This window comes from Chlorocebus sabaeus, chromosome 9 (genome assembly GCF_047675955.1).
Source record: "Chlorocebus sabaeus isolate Y175 chromosome 9, mChlSab1.0.hap1, whole genome shotgun sequence".
Taxonomy (NCBI): Eukaryota; Metazoa; Chordata; class Mammalia; order Primates; family Cercopithecidae; genus Chlorocebus; species Chlorocebus sabaeus.
Window position 1 is genome coordinate 93472033 of NC_132912.1, and position 16051 is coordinate 93488083.

The 16051-nt window shown below is 38.1% G+C and overlaps 1 pseudogene; it reads right to left on the bottom strand.

Annotated features, from left to right (window-relative positions):
• Positions 1-13232: 13232 nt before the first annotated feature.
• On the bottom strand, positions 13233-15762 carry LOC140712469 (uncharacterized; annotated as a pseudogene).
• Positions 15763-16051: the final 289 nt, after the last annotated feature.

The window sequence follows — 16051 nt, forward strand, 5'->3', positions numbered from 1 at the left end:
TAGTTTCACTACCATGTAGCTGAAAGATATGATAGCTTGTATATAACTATCTGGCAGGAAAAAAAATATCCTCATACAGTCCAATCAGTTTCACCAGAGTTCTATAGACTAAGACCTCAAGTTCAAACCCAACTGTCAAACATGTAGCTTTGTGCATTTCCCCTCTGTGTGTTCCATATGCATGTATCTTCCCAGAGGACCTTCCAAAGAGGATAGGAGGCTGGGCCTAGGTGGGAAGAAGATGTTCTGAATCCCTTGGCTCTAACACGCTACTGTCACCAATAATACCATACCAACAGGATGGTTTAGAGAATCTCCTCTGATTTTAAAAACAACTATAAATAACAATTTTATCAGAAATTGGTTTATGACTTGATTAATGTAGAGCTTACCTGACAAATATAATATATGCCAAAAATTCACTTGTCTGAATTAGTTTGCATAGAATCCAAACCCTTCTCTTTCTCAGAGTATCTCTAACTCTATTTATTTCCTTCACTGTCTGTCTCTCTTCCTACAAACACACACTACACTGTGAACATGTAGGTGTATCACAGCATCACATTGACAGAGACTCAGAGTCTGCTCCTTCCCAGCCAAGCCATCTGAACCGAGCAGTCTCCCTTGATGACCCAAAAAAGAAATAATAGAATTGGTGCCTGTTTTTCTTGTTGACAGCCCACATACAGCGCGCGCACACACACACACACACACACACACACACACACAGCATCTAGCTTATATTTTACCATGCTCTGGGAACTATGCACCTCAAATAAAATTTACTGCAACAGTGGAGAGTGAATTATCAAGGACATATCCCTGAAATGAGAAAATCTGCAGGCGAGAGACAGCTGCCTTCTATGCCTAGTGGAGCTTGGAGAGCCCTCTTCACCAGCAGCAAAGTTAACAGAGCTCCCTTCTGCTTTTCCTTTAGGGCAGTGACTTATCAATAGTGAAACTTTCCAGGTCCTTAGCCACCTATCCTCTCACGAGAATCCCGTCATTTCCACACCATTGACTGGAGCCTAAATGTGGCTTTTGGTATGGAAGTAAAGGAAATAAAGCTTAAAGAATAGTCAGCAGCCACCTCCTTAGGCACTTATGAAAACTTAACTTAAAGGTTCATGTCTGACTTCCCAGGGCAGCAAAGAGAAAGGACAGATAAAAGCTTTCAAGAGTTGTAACCTTCTGGCATTCATTCGGTCAGTACTTTCTTTCCATAGTGATAGCAAATGCAGACTATGTCAAAGATTTTTAGTTTTGCTAATACTCCCTAAGCAATTCTCAAGCTGTTGCTATAAGCAGCTCATGTTTTCTAATGCACAAGAGCATTTTAGTAATTAGGCATGAGATGCTGCTTACCATTTTAGAACCTCAATATTGAAGCCTAGTAGAGGAAGCTTTGACTGAGTCTTCTCAGTTTACGAGGGCTACTTACTTGTACAATTTTTTTTTTTCAAGAAGAGTCCTGGGTACAATGACGAGCTGGGACCAAACCCAAGACAGAGCTGGCTCCCCATAGAGTACCAAAAAGTGAGAACTGTACCAACTGCTTCCTTTTGTGCTTCACAACAGCAGGGGAGGATTATGATAAGGGAAGGTAGGAGGGAAGAAAAAGGAGGGAAGGCCAGGGCTGACCAAAGGTGGAAAGAGAGGAAGTTAGAGGACATATTCTGGCAAAATCTGGTTACCTTCCCTCTGTGGGCAGAGGTAAGAAATAACAAGGAAGGTGCTTGATGACACTGCATTTCTTGGGGTGGCACGAGGGAAGAGGGGAAGGGGCCTTGCATTCTGGAATAACCCCACAAGCTCTTTACCTCATCTGGCTCCCTCAACCTCCATGCAAACACAAATGGCTAAACCTCCTCCATATAATATGCTGCCCTAACCAGGAATGGACCCCAAAATTAAATCTGTTATTTATTATAAAAATATTACATATTCAGAGTAAAATCTTCAATTATGCAAAATGGCATATGATGAAAGGTAAAATTCCTTTGCCTGTCACCTGACTTCCCCTCATGGGCCCTTGTCACAGAAGCTCACACTTAACAATTTATTTTACATCCCTAGAGAAATTATTCATATATGCAACTACACCTATATATAATGTTTTTGTAAAAAATACTCAAATGAGAATCACGCAAAGCATACTGTTCTGCCACTTGCTTTTTTAACTCAGTGTATTTGAACATTTTTCCATAATCATACAGCAGACCAAATTCACTGTTTTTAAGGACTGCATAGTGTTTGGGCAGACCATACTGGAAAGTCTTCTCATAAGTGACCATTAGATAACTTCCACTTACTTTGCATTACAAGCCATGCTGTAGTTAAAGTTATTTGTACATCTATCTTTGTGTACCTGTGAGAGTATATCTTATAAGACTGGAATCCTAGGCTTAAGAAGTATATACATTGTAAATTTTGGTAGATAATGCCAGATTGCGCCCAACAATACTGCTAACAAGTTTTTGCTTTCCAATGTCCTTGCCAATACCCAATATTCACTAAAAGGTAAAAACTGTATTTTATTATTTTCATTTACAATTCTTTAATTATGAATAAAACTGGGTATACACCCACTCATTACAAATCCTAAGTATGGATTTATAATGCCCTATTTACAGACACATACATATACACAGAAACATTTCTCCCAGGAAGGGCCTATTCATATCATTTACTCATTTTCCTTTGTATTGTTCATTCATTCTTCTTAATTTGTAAGGATATATAATATGAAATTACTATATTTTTATCAGAGCGCTTTTACCTTGTTTACAGTACTATTTTAATACTGAAGTTTTGATACTTTTTTTAAGTAGCCCAATTCATCCATCTTGTGCTTTATAACTTCTGGGTTTTATGTCAGGCCCCAAGGACTTACCAACTCCAAAATTATTTTTTAAATCACTGGTATTTTCTTCTATTATGTTCATGTTTTAATTTTTTAAGTATAAATGTTTTAATTATTTGGAATTACTTTTGGTGTAAGATGTAAAGAATCTACCTGTATATTTGCCCAAAATTTTCAGTTGTCCTAACCTAATTTATTACTAATCTAATTTTGTCCCACTGATTTCAGACAAAATTGGGTGCATTCAGGGTGGTATGGCCGTAGACTGCGCCGCTGATTTCAAATGTCAAATGCCAAAACATATGCAGGTCTTTTTCTAGACTCTGTAATATGTTTCATTGATTTTTTATTTTTACCTCAGTTATAAACTGATTTAATTCTGTAACTTTTTATACATTTCAGTATCTGCTAGGGTTAGTCTTTCCTCATAACTCTTCTTTAGTATATTTTATTTTCAAGCTGGAAAAGTTAGAAGCAGACTCTGTCTTCAAAGGTGGAAGCTTGCATTTGCTTTGAAGGATGACTATGCTGGAGCTTTGTGAAAAGCCATTTGAATAGGTCCTCTGGTTATGTAACAATTACCTACAGCTCTGGGGAAGACCTCAATGCAAACTCAGATGCATTCTGTTCCAGCTGAAGCCAAATGTTCTCTTTAGAAATATAAATTGGGCAAATCTTCTAGCAGAACTATGTTTCTACTTATATAGTCAATAGAGAAATGTTTCTTCTCTAAACATGAATTTATAATATCCTATTCTTATATATGAATTCATGTGGCAGAGAAATATGTTTTCCTGCCCTGGCAGAATTTGTGCCCAGGAGGTGCAGAGACAGGGTGAGAGAGCCAGTGCAAGAGAGAGGCCAGGATGGAATCCTGATGCTGTCTTCAGCCTACACTACAAGAGAGACTGTAGGAAACAAAAAGAAACAAAAGGAAAAGAAAAAACAGGCCTGGAGAAGGCAGCCCATCCTGAACCTGAGCTCTTTATTCCACATTTTGTGTTATCAAATATTGAATGGGCTGAATTGGGAAAATGTATATTGTTCTGATTTATTCTGAAGCCTTCAGGGAAACCCTTATTTCTGTGGCCTTTTCCTTTCAGGGAAAAGAGAATGACTATTCCCAGTCATCCAGGAAGGTGAGTGAGGAAATGTGGATATTTGGAGGCCTTTAGGATCCATGGACCTAGACTCCAGGCAAGAGAGATGTGCTCAAGGGCAGTCCACTGTGAGTGTCTGAGTAGTGCATGGCTGGTTTTGAGAGTTGGAAAAGAGGAGATGGCCCAGGAGATGGCCTTACAGAGGAGCTTTGAAAACTGCCATATCTGGAATCCTTATTGTATCCTCTTTGTTGTGATTCGCTTCTGAAACCGCCAAGCCTTCACAAAGCCTTGGATTATCTAACAAGCAATTATGGCAGGCTTAAGGAAAGTGGCTTGCCCACCCTGGGGAAAGTGGTCAAGATGCATGCAGCTGCAGGGTGAAGAGAGAGGGGAAACAGAGCACAGAGGGCAGTCAGATAACTAAAGTGACAACACCCCCCACTCCCAATTTCTCTAACATGTGAAGCTTTACCACGGGGTCCCAGAAATGCTGAAGTGGGGAAAGCTGGGATACACTGGAATTCCTAGAGGCAGACAAAATCGCATACTGACGGAAAATGTGACCTCACATCTGCTGAAGGATAATCATTTCTTGTAACAAATGCTCAACTCTTGTAATTTCTACTTTTGTTACTAAAAGTGAGGTATCCTTTCATTCATTAAACTATTTAAGTTTTTCAAACAGGCCAGCTTCTTTTTTATGTTTTTATTTCAATAGTTTTGAGGTACAAGTGGTTTTTGGTTACATGGATAAATTCTTTAGTGGTGATTTCTAAGATTTCAGTGCATCTGTCACCTGAGCAGTGTACACTGTACCCAGTATGTAGTCTTTTATCCCTTAACCCCTCCCAATCTTTCCCCTACCCTGGCTCCCCAAAGTCCATTATATCACTCTTATGCCTTTGCATCCTCATAACTTAGCTCCCATTTATAAGTGAGAACACACGATATTTGGTTTTCCATTCCTGAGTAACTTCATTTAGAATAATGGTTTCCAAGTCCATCCAAGTTGCTGCAAAAGACATTATTTCAATCTTTTTTATGACTGAGTAGTATTCCATGGTGTATATATGCCCCATTTTCTTTATCCACCATTGATCCACGGTCAATGGGCACATAGGTGAGTTTCATATCTTTTTGTAACACTCAAATTTGGAGACTCTACTTTTGTTTCATAAAATGAGGTATCTTTTTACTCATTAAATTATTTAAATGTTTCAAACAGGCCAGCTTCTATCTAGGCCTTACCCAACAGACACTGTTTTCATGTCGTCCAGTCAATCCTATCAAGGTAGAAAGAGTTTTTATCCTAAACAACAATAAATGAAAATCCAGCTTATCCAGGTGGTTACCTCAAGTCTCCTTTTATCAGACTGAGGGCTTGGAGATCAGTCTTGGTTGCAACCTTTGCCAGCAAGCAGAGAAAGTCTCCAGTGGTGGGTCTTGCTCTATTCCCCACACCCTCACATTTCCACATGGAGATGGCCTCTAGGGGAGGACATTGCTTTTCCAGGTGTTGCTAAATAAAAATAATTAAAGAACCGAGGTTCATATGAGCCTTTTTGTTGTTGTTGTTGTTGTTGTTTTTGACAGGGTCTTGTTCTGTTGCCCAGGCTAGAGTGCAGTGGAGGGATTATAGTTCACTGCAGCCTTGAGCTTGTACATTCAAGCAATCCTTTCTACAGACAATTTTGTAACGTGATTTTCACTTAAGGTCTCCCCAGATTTTTTTCTGAGACAGTGTCTCACTCTGTCCCCCAGGCTGGAGTGCAGTGGTGTAATCATGGTTCATTGCAGCCTCGACCTCTCTGGCTCAAGTGATTCTCCTGCCTCAGCCTCTGGAGTAGCTGGGACTACAGGCACACACCACCATGACTGGTCGACTTTTGTATTTTTTGTAGAGATGAGGTTTCACCATATTTTCCAGGATGGTCTCAAACTACTGGGCTCAAGCAATCTGCCTGCCTCAGTCTCCCAAAACGTTGGGATTATAGGCGTGAGCCACTACGTCCAGCCAAGGTCTCCCAGGCTTTGAACAATCATGAAAAATCATCGTTTGACTAATGTACCATTAGTCTTTATGAGTTCATTCATTCATTTAATAAGCATCTATTGAGCACGTCTATTGTATATGCAACTTTATACTATAGAAAATAGAGATGTTGATGACACTTTGCTTGCATTTTTACAATGCTGCTATTTTTAAAATAATGTCCAAATGTATTACTTTATCTAATCTCAAGGATAAGAAACATCTTTGATTTTCTTTTTGAAATATTAGGCTCTTTGAGAAACAATAAGTCCCACACCAATGTAAAAAAATTAATTTTATGCTTTGCTTATGTTTTATAAAACAGGAAAATTAATATGAAGTCATCTGAGAAGGATACTTGAAGGTGTTTCAAACTTAGAGCAACTTTTAAATTTGAGGATGAATATGAGTACATTTTTTGAATTTTTCATATAATCACTATGTGGAAATTTTGGGAAAACCCACTATACTAACTGATGCTATTAGCATGTGCAAGAAAAAAATAGTGCAATGGAATATGTAATGGAGTCTTTCCTTCCATTAATTTTCCTGTATGTGCTGTGATTACATATATTTCAATACATGTAATTTAATATTCTTATTTTTTTTTTTTTTTTTGAGATGGAGTCTCACTCTGTTGCCCAGGCTAGAGTCCAGTGGCTCGATCTCATCTCAATGCAACCTCCACCTCCCAGGTTCAAGCAATTCTCCTGCCTCAGTCTCCCGAGTAGCTGGGATTACAGGCACCTTCCACCACACCTGGCTAATTTTTGTATTTTTAGAAGAGACAGGGTTTCACCATGGTGGCCAGGCTGGTCTCGAACTCCTGACCTCAGGCGATCCACCCACCTCAGCCTCCCAAAGTGCTGGGATTACAGGCATGAGCCACCACACCCAACCTAATATTCTGAATTTTAAGTAATATTAGAGCATAAATATTAACATGCTATTGAATAGTATTCATAACCATCATGTTAGTATTTATATTATATTACAGTGACTACTATATGATTATAATGTATTGTAATGCCCTATTACTAGACACAGAGTCTTCCAGCTTTTCAACTATATCGTACATAATTATCTCTTCATATTGCTGTTGTTTTCTTATGGTAGTTACTAGAAACCTATTTTTAATAATTTATCTGCTTTTGACTTTAAGCTTTCTTGTTGAAATTATGACAGATCATTGCAAAATTAAGATCATTAAAATCTCAATAAAGAGTTTTGCTGCACATGTCACTCGTTTAAATCCACATCTGTTCTTGAGTTACTAGTCCTCCACAATTTTCTCTGACTGCTTTATTCCTCTGCAAAGTAAATAATAAATTTTTCTGTCAACTTTTGTTGTACAGAAGTGGGCTCATTAACATCAATAAGCCACTCTGTGCCCAAATATAAGAGCTAAACATAAAAAATGAATCAGTAATGAGTGACGCTAAGTGTTGAATTAAACAGCGAAATATCTTGGGCCTCTGGAAGCATTCCTGTGTGTTGAAGACTGACTTAGTAACACACTTTCCTGAGTAACACAGTAGGTTTGCTCTGCTTCTATTTATTTTCTGTCTTTTTTCCCTAAGCCTGTTTGCATAAAAACAAGAAATGTTTCCGGTTTCCACCTGCATAACACCACTCTGCTACTCTTTACACTCCTTTAATTAATCAGTCATCATGAAATCATCTTTTATATTCCTCCCATCTCATGAATAGAGACATCTATACATAGATCCTATTGAGCCATTCACAGTGCTTGCTAACATCCCATTGACGGTAGATTTTATAAAAGAAAGCAAATCAACAATTCTGTTATATTTAAAGTTTCACATCCATAAAGGTTTATTGTGGACTCCCTGCAATTGACTCCTAGAAAATGTTTTCTTTCAGTGAATTTCAGTGCAGATCATTTAAAGGGGGAGAAATATGCAATTATTGCAGAAGCAAAAACTAAAGGACAAAAAATCTCCACCCAAAAAAATAAAAAAATACATGGTTCTACAAGATACATGCACTTTGAAATGTCTCTACATAAATTGCCAAATATAACTAGGAGCGCTTCAGAAGACTGATTAGCTATTTAAGGTATATACAAAGAAGACTGGATAAGAATTTGCAAATAGGAATGTTAAGGTCTTTTTATCTTTCATGTTGCAACAAATGAAATACATTATTCACTAAAAAAATTTCAAATTAACAGAAAAGCACCAGGAAGAAAATAAAATAAAATCCACTGGTAATCCTGTAATCTTTTACATAGAAACAACCACATTATTAATATTACACATGTTTTAAATATTTCTCTGTTATAGTTTTTTGGGGTTTTAGTTTTAGTTTTCACAAAACAAGGACCATGCTCCATGCATTTTAAACCTTGATTTTTTTCAATTAACAATACACTGTGAACAATTTCCTGTGGTATTAGGTTCCTAAAATGTGGTTTTTATCAGTCATATATTCTATATGTTAATATATCACAAATTATTTAGTTCCTGTTTTCAAGTTGGGATTTTTTAGTATACATAATTGTAATTACAACTTTACATAAATTTTTGTATACTCCTTATTATTTCCTTAGGAGAGACTTCTGGGAAAATCACTGATTTTGCTAGCCAAACAGTATTTTAAAGACATTTGGAAAATGTTGTCAAGATGTCCATGAAGGACATGTCATTCATTTAATCTATGAAAATTACATTAAATTTTATTTATTTTTTTCCAGCTTTTTGGTAGCATTATTGACAAACAAAAGTTCTATATAGTTCTATGTATTTAACGTATACAATGTGATATTTTTGTGTACATATATGTTGTGAAATGATTACCACAATTAAGTTAACTGACATATCTACTACTTCACATAGTTAGCATTATGTGTGTGTGTGTGTGTGCGTGTGTGTGTATGGTGAAAACACTCTAGATCTACTCTCTTAACAAATTTTGAGTACAAAATACATTATTATTAACTACAGTCACCATGCTGTATAGGTCTCCAGAACTTATTCATCTTATACCAGAAGGTTTTATGCTTTAACTAACATCTCCCCAACATCCACCCCCGAGCCACTGGCACACCATAATACTCTGTTTCTATTAATTTGTCTATTTTAGAGTCCACAAATAAGTGAGATTATGTAGTATTTTTCTTACTGTGACTGATGTATTTCACTTAACATAATTTCCTTCAGGTTCATCCATGTTGTCACAAATAAGATTTCCTTCTTGTTTAAAGCAGAGTAGTGTCCTATTGTGTATATATACATTTTCTTTAGGAATTCACCAGTTGATGGACACTTAGGTTGTTTCCATATCTTGGCTTTCTACAATGGCTGTACTAATTTACATTGCCACCAACAGCATGCAAGGGCTCCCTTTCTCCACATCCTCACCAACACTTTCTTTCGTCTGTTGAGAATAGCCTCTCTAACAAATGTGAGGTGATATTGAAGCGGCATCAGTCATCTGGGGTGATATCCAAGGTTCGTTGCCTCAAGCAAAGGAAATCAAGGACACAGATACATAAGGAGTGAGAACAAGAGAAGTTTAATATGTGAAAGAAAGAGAAAAGCTCTCACTCCTGCAGAGAAAGGGGGCTCTCAAGTGGGTCTTCCAGTTATGTGGTGAAATGCACAGGGTTTTTTTGTTTGTTTGTTTGTCTGCTTGTTTGTTTTTGACAGAGTCTCGCTGTGTTGCCCAGGCTGGAGTGCAGTGGTGCGATCTTGGCTTCCTGCAAGCTCCACCTCCTGGGTTCATGCCATTCTCCTGCCTCAGCCTCCCGAGCAGCTGGGACTACAGGTGCCAGCCACCATGCCCAGCTAATTTTTTCTTGTATTTTTAGTAGAGATGGTGTTTCACCATGTTAGCCGGGATGGTCTTGATCTCCTGACCTCATGATCCACCCACCTCAGCCTCCCAAAGTGCTGGGATTACAGGCATGAGTCACCGCACCTGTTCAATGCACAGGGTTTTATAGACTAGCTTGAGGAGGCAGTGTCTGATTTACACCAGGCCCAAAAGGTGTACCATTTACATAGCATGCAGAGAAGCTGGCTGCCCCACCTTAATCTTCTATTATGCAGATAGGTTCTCTACCTGGCCGGCACCATGTTGCCTGTTCCTTTACTGTACATGTGGTTGACAAAGAAAAAGGAAGATGGAGCCTCCATGTTGAACATGCCTGGCTCCCAGGGAGCCGTTTCCTGTTGGTACAGCTGCCAGCATTTACATGTGCAAGCTTCTGCCTTGCTTTTCTATGTCTGCAGCTTGATTTTTCAGGCTGCTCTTTATTAGAAAAGAAAAATCAAGCTGCCCTTTGTTAGAAAAGAAATTATTTGGGGGCTGCTTTTTATTAAAAAAAAATGGGAAACCTTACTGAGGACTCTCTTACCTCCACTATTTGTCTAAATAATTTCTTTTTAGCTCCTGTATCAATATCTTTTATGGTTTTAGTTTGCATTCCTTTAATCAATAGTGATGTTGAACATTTTTCATATACCTGTTGGCCATTTGTTTGTCTCCTTTTGAGAAATGTCTCTTCAGATCCTTTGCCCATCTTTAAATCAGGTTATTTGTTTTCTTACCATTGAGTTGTTTTAGTTTCTTATATATTTTGAATATCAATCCCTTTCAGATGTGTAATTTGCAAATATCTTCTCCCATTCTGTAGGTTGCCTTCTCAGTCTGTTGATTGCTTTTTAGTTGTGCAGAAGTTTTTCAGTTTGATGTAATTTCCTTGCCTATTTTCAATTTTGTTGCCTGTGCTTTGGAATTCATAGCCAAAAAATAATTACCCAGAAAAACATCAAGGGGCTTTACGCCTATGTTTTCTTCTACAAGTTTTACAATTTCAGGTCCTACAGTTAAGTTGTTAATCCATCTTGAGTCAATTTTTGTATGTGGTGTGAGAAAAGGGTCTAATTTCATTCTTCTGCAGGAAGATACCCAGTTGTGGAAGAGACGGTCATTCCCAGTTGTGTGTTCTGGTACCTTTGTCAAAACTCAGTTAACTGTATATAAGTAGATTTATTTCTCTTCCATTCATCTATATGTTGTTGATTTTGTTTTAATGCCAGTACCATGATGTTTTGATTACTATAGCTTTGTAACATGTTTTAAGGTCAAGTAATATGCTACCTCCAACTTTGTTCTTTTTGCTTAGGATTCCATTAGCTATTCCAGGTCATTGTGGTTCCATATGATTTTTAGGGTTATTTTTCATATTTCTGTGAAAATATCATTGTAATTTTTATAGGAATTTCACTGATTATGTCAATTACTCTGAGTAGTATGGACCTTTTAACAATATTAATTCCTGCAATCTGTGAACATGGAATATCTTTCCATTTATTTGAATCTTCTTCAATTTATTTCATCAGTGCCTTACAGTGTAGTTTTCAGGGTGTACAATTTTCACTTCCTCAGTTAAATTTAGTCCTAAGTATTTTGTTATTTTTGATAATATCATAAACAGGATTATTTTATTAATTTCTTATTTGGATAGGTCATTATTGATGTACAAAAATTGGTATACAGAAATGAAACTGATATTTGGATGTTGATTTTTTATTCTGCAAGTTTTCTGAATTCATTTGTTGTAAAGTTTTTTTAGTGAAGTCCTTAAGGTTTTCTATATAAATGACCATGTTGTCTGCAAAAAGAGACAATTTAACATTTTCTATTCTGACTTGAATCCTTTTTTACTTCTTCCTGTTGCCCAATTATTCTGTCTAGGACTTCCAGAACTATGTTGACTAGAAGTAGTGAGAGTAGACATTCAGGTCTTGTTCTTGATCTTAGAAAAAAAAACTTGCAACTCTTTCCTGTTGTGTATGATGTTAGCTGTGGCTTTGTAATATATGGCTTTTATTGTGTTGAGGTACATTTTTCTATCACTAATTTATTGAGAATTTTATCATGAAAGGATGTTGAGTTTTGTCAAATGCTTTTTAAGCATCTAGTGAGATGATTATATAGTTTTTCTTCTTTATTCTGTTAATATGGTACATATTATATTTATAGATTTGTGAATGTTTCACCATCCTTACATCCCTAAGATACTTTTAAAGTGTTGTTGAATTCAGTTTGCTGGTATTTTCTTGAGGATTTTTGCATTTATGTCCATCAGCATTAAGGGCCTGTAATTTTCTTGTTTTGTCCTTATCTGACCTTACTATCAGAGTAATGCTGGCCTCTTAAAATGGGTTTGAAAATATTCATTCTTCTAAGTTTTTTTTTCTGAGAAAGTTTGAGAATGATTGATATTTGTTTGTTAAATGTTTGATAGAATTCAGCAGTGAAGCCATCAGGTCCTGGACTTTTCGTCGATGGGAGACATCTTATTGCTGATTCATTCTCGTTACTCAAAATTAGTCTGTTTAGATTTTCTGCTTTTTTGTGATTCAGTCTTGGTAGGTTTTATGTGTCTAAGGATTTATTTATTTCCTCTATGTTATCCAATTTGTTGGTGAATAATTGTTTGTAGTCATCTCATGATCCTTTATATTTCTCTGGTATCCATTGTAATGTCTCCTTTTCATTTCTGATTTTATTTTTCTTCCTTTTTTTCTTAGTCTAGCTAAAGCTTTGTCAATTTTGCTTCTTTTCAAAAAACCAACTGTTATTGATCTTTTCTACTGTTTTTCTAGTTTCTAATTTATTTCTGCTCTGATCTTTGTTATTTCATTCCTTCTGCTAACCTTGGGCTTAGTTTGTTCTTTTTCTAGTTCTTTGAGATGTCGAGTTCAGTTGTTTGCGATCTTTCTTCTTTTTTAATATCATTATGTGTTTCTCTCTTAGTACTGCTTTTGCTGCATCACATAAGTTTTGGTGAGTTGTGTTTTATTTTCATTTCTCCTATTTTCTATTTTCTCTTTTGATTTCTTCTTTGACCTATTGGATGTTCAGAAGTATGATGTTTGATTTCCACAAACAGTCTGCATCACTTAATGACACGGTTACATCCTGCGAAATGCATTGTTAGTTGACTTTGTCATTTGTGCTAACAAAATAGAGGGTACTTACATAACCCTAGAAGATATAGCCTACTACACAACTAGGCTATATGGTATAGCCTATTGCTTCCAGGCTACAAGCCTGTACAACCTGTTACTGTACTGAATACTATAGGCAATTGTAACACAATGGTAAGTATTTGTGTTTCTAAACAAAGAAAAGGTAATGTGTTGTGCTGAGTCATTAGGCTGCTGCCATGCCAATAGGAAACAAGACTTTTTGAGCTAGGTTACAATCTAATGAGACCACAGTGGTATATGCAGTTAGTCCCTGATGGAAATGTTGTTATACTATGCATGACTATATTTGTGAACTTTCTAGTTTTCCTCCTGTTGATTTCTAGTTTCATATCATTGCGGTTGGAAAAGATACTAGAGGATTTCAATTTTCTTAAATATGTTAAGACTGTTTGTGCACTGGATGGGGTGATGTGGTTCCTATTCTGATTTGGGCATAGTCTACATAGTCTAGGTGCAGCTACATCAGCTGAGGGCAGTGATGCTGAAGACTGCAGGGTCCTGGTGGCCAATGCTGTTATGTCCACAGCATTGAGGAAAGCTGTTGGGGTCTTAGGTGGTGAAGACTGCTGAGGTCATCCTGATCTGTTTTTCTCCAATAGAGGAAGTCTTACAAGAAGGAATCCCTCTTGGTGCCAGGTATATCTCACAGGTGTGCTTATATGATAGGGACACTGTCTGATGCATGGTGCCTATGGAGCGGCCAGGAGGCCCATGTCTAGAACCAGGCTTTCATGGAAGTTCAGGCCTCCTGGGTCTGAGACAGCAAAGGCCCTTGTTTTCAGGGTGCAGGGCCTCCCACTGCCTCTATGGTAACGGTGTATGAGGCATGGGAGCTTGTTGAGCAGCAGTGAATTTAGTGTCTAGAGCCTGGGCAGAAGCAGAGTTACAGCAAGAGGTGCGGAAGCGCCTGCTGTGGATTAGCTCTGGTGTCTAAGGATGGAGATGGGCAGGCTCATAGGAGCCAGGATCTAGAGCAACCACCACTTGGGGTTAGAGTATGTCCAAGGCTGGCAAGAGTGGTTGGCTTGTCCCAGGGTAGCACAAGAGCAGTTCTTTCTTGGGAGTTGGGGAGTGCAGAAATATCTCCCTCACCCAAGGACACAAGGTGGCATTGACTGTTGGCTACCTCAGTGGTGAAAGCTGCTGGTATCTTTCGTGGCACAAGCTACTGGGGTCCATATGCTTCCACTAAATACTAGCAGGGAACTAAGGAGTTCAAGGCTGCCATGGGGCTGTGGAGGTCTTAGGCACAGAGATCACCAGAGTCCCCTGCAGAGCTGGTCTTTGGGGATGTGCTAGCAACCACCGCATGACCAATAAATAGCCCTTGTCCTTCCTTGTTTGCAGCCGTCTCCAGGAGTCTCAGGTATGCTATCTCCACAGTGATCCTTTCTAGGAGTTTATTCTCCATTTTTTGCCCCACCGTGTTGCTGCAGTTTCTTAGTTGAGGAAATATTCCTGCTCTCTTGCAGCCTAGGGCCTATTTGGAAGAATTGGCCAAGTTAGACCTACTGGAGTTATCTCCTAGGATTTTATATGCTAACAGTAAGAGAAATACTCTTTCCTCTCAATTGGGAGCTATAATTACACTATCCTGGAGTTCTCATCAGTCTTGCCCTCTGCTATGTGGAGTAAACAGAATAAAGAGGTCAAGATGGAAGCTGAAGAAAATGGTAGTGGCCACAAGATCAACAGTCTTTAAGGCTGATTTGATTCCCGAGACTCATCCCTGTGTTCCCAGTTACAAGAGATAGTATGGCGCTCCCTGCCTTTTTGTCTTTAACCTACTTGTCTAACACAGACTTCTTCTGGTTGGCACTAGTAAGTGCCTTATTTTCTTCTCTTCTCTTCTGTTTTAGAAGATGGGATCTAGGAGTCCTGGAAGCAAGAGACTAGAAAGGAAATTCTAAGCTTAAGTGCATGTTTTAATTATTCTTTCCTGTAGCAGTACTTTCTCCAACTATTTTATTTACTTATATAATTAATTCATTCAACAAATATTGAGCAACTGCTATGCACCAGGTAGTCTACTAGGTGCTAAGGATACAGCAGTAAACAAAATACATAAAATTCTTTACCCTTAGGGAATGTGCTTTCTAGTTACTTTACCATGATTACCGCATAGTTAACTACTGGTGATAAGAAAATTAATCATTAGAAATTCGTCCCTTGTTAATTTGGCATCCATATGCATATCCTTAAGAATTGTGGAGCCATCCCAAAATGAGGATTCTGAAGATGGATTATTGTGCTGCTTGCTCAAAGTTGTGATTGACTCCCCAAACTTGCCTGCTCACTCTCCCAGCGGACCAGCTGGTGTGAGGGGCCCCAAGCAAGAGAGGTTTTAAGGATGCAGACTGGCTGATGTAGGTTATGCCGGTCTCTATCTCCATTGATGTGGGCTCATGTTTCAGGCAGATGGGTAGTACTTAAGGTAGCAAATCCTTTATGGAAAGAAAACTTGACATTCAGATGGTTTTTTAAAAATGTTTATACATTTTACATTTATTGATAGATACCATAAATAATATCTGATAGATATCATAAATAACTCAACTGGTGTTGGTTCTTTTGCTGGTGGGGTGACTGTAACCTTCATGCCAAGATTCTGGGCCCTACACAGTCTTGCCTGAGTTGGGTTGCTGTAATTTCCCATGATGGTAATCACAGGTCACAGTCATACTAAAAGACACCTGAAGGGATCTCCTGTATTGCAGACACACCCTTCCTTACCTCCATTGTGGAGTAGTAGTCCAATTTCCCCTTTGTAGTCAGGATCAATTACCTCAGCCAGAGTCATAACTCCTTTCTTAGCTTGTTGACACAGAGGCACCAGTAGCCCAAAGTGGCCCAGTATCAATCTTAACTTCCAGTTCAGTTGGAATCATTGCTGTGTCTCCTGGTGGAATGATTCTTCTCTCCGAAATTATGACCTCCATGCCAGCAGAGCATAAAGTCATGGGAACAGGGAGCAAAAATTTTGCTACTGGGTCACTAGAGATAATGGTGAGTGGTGCTACTCCCATTT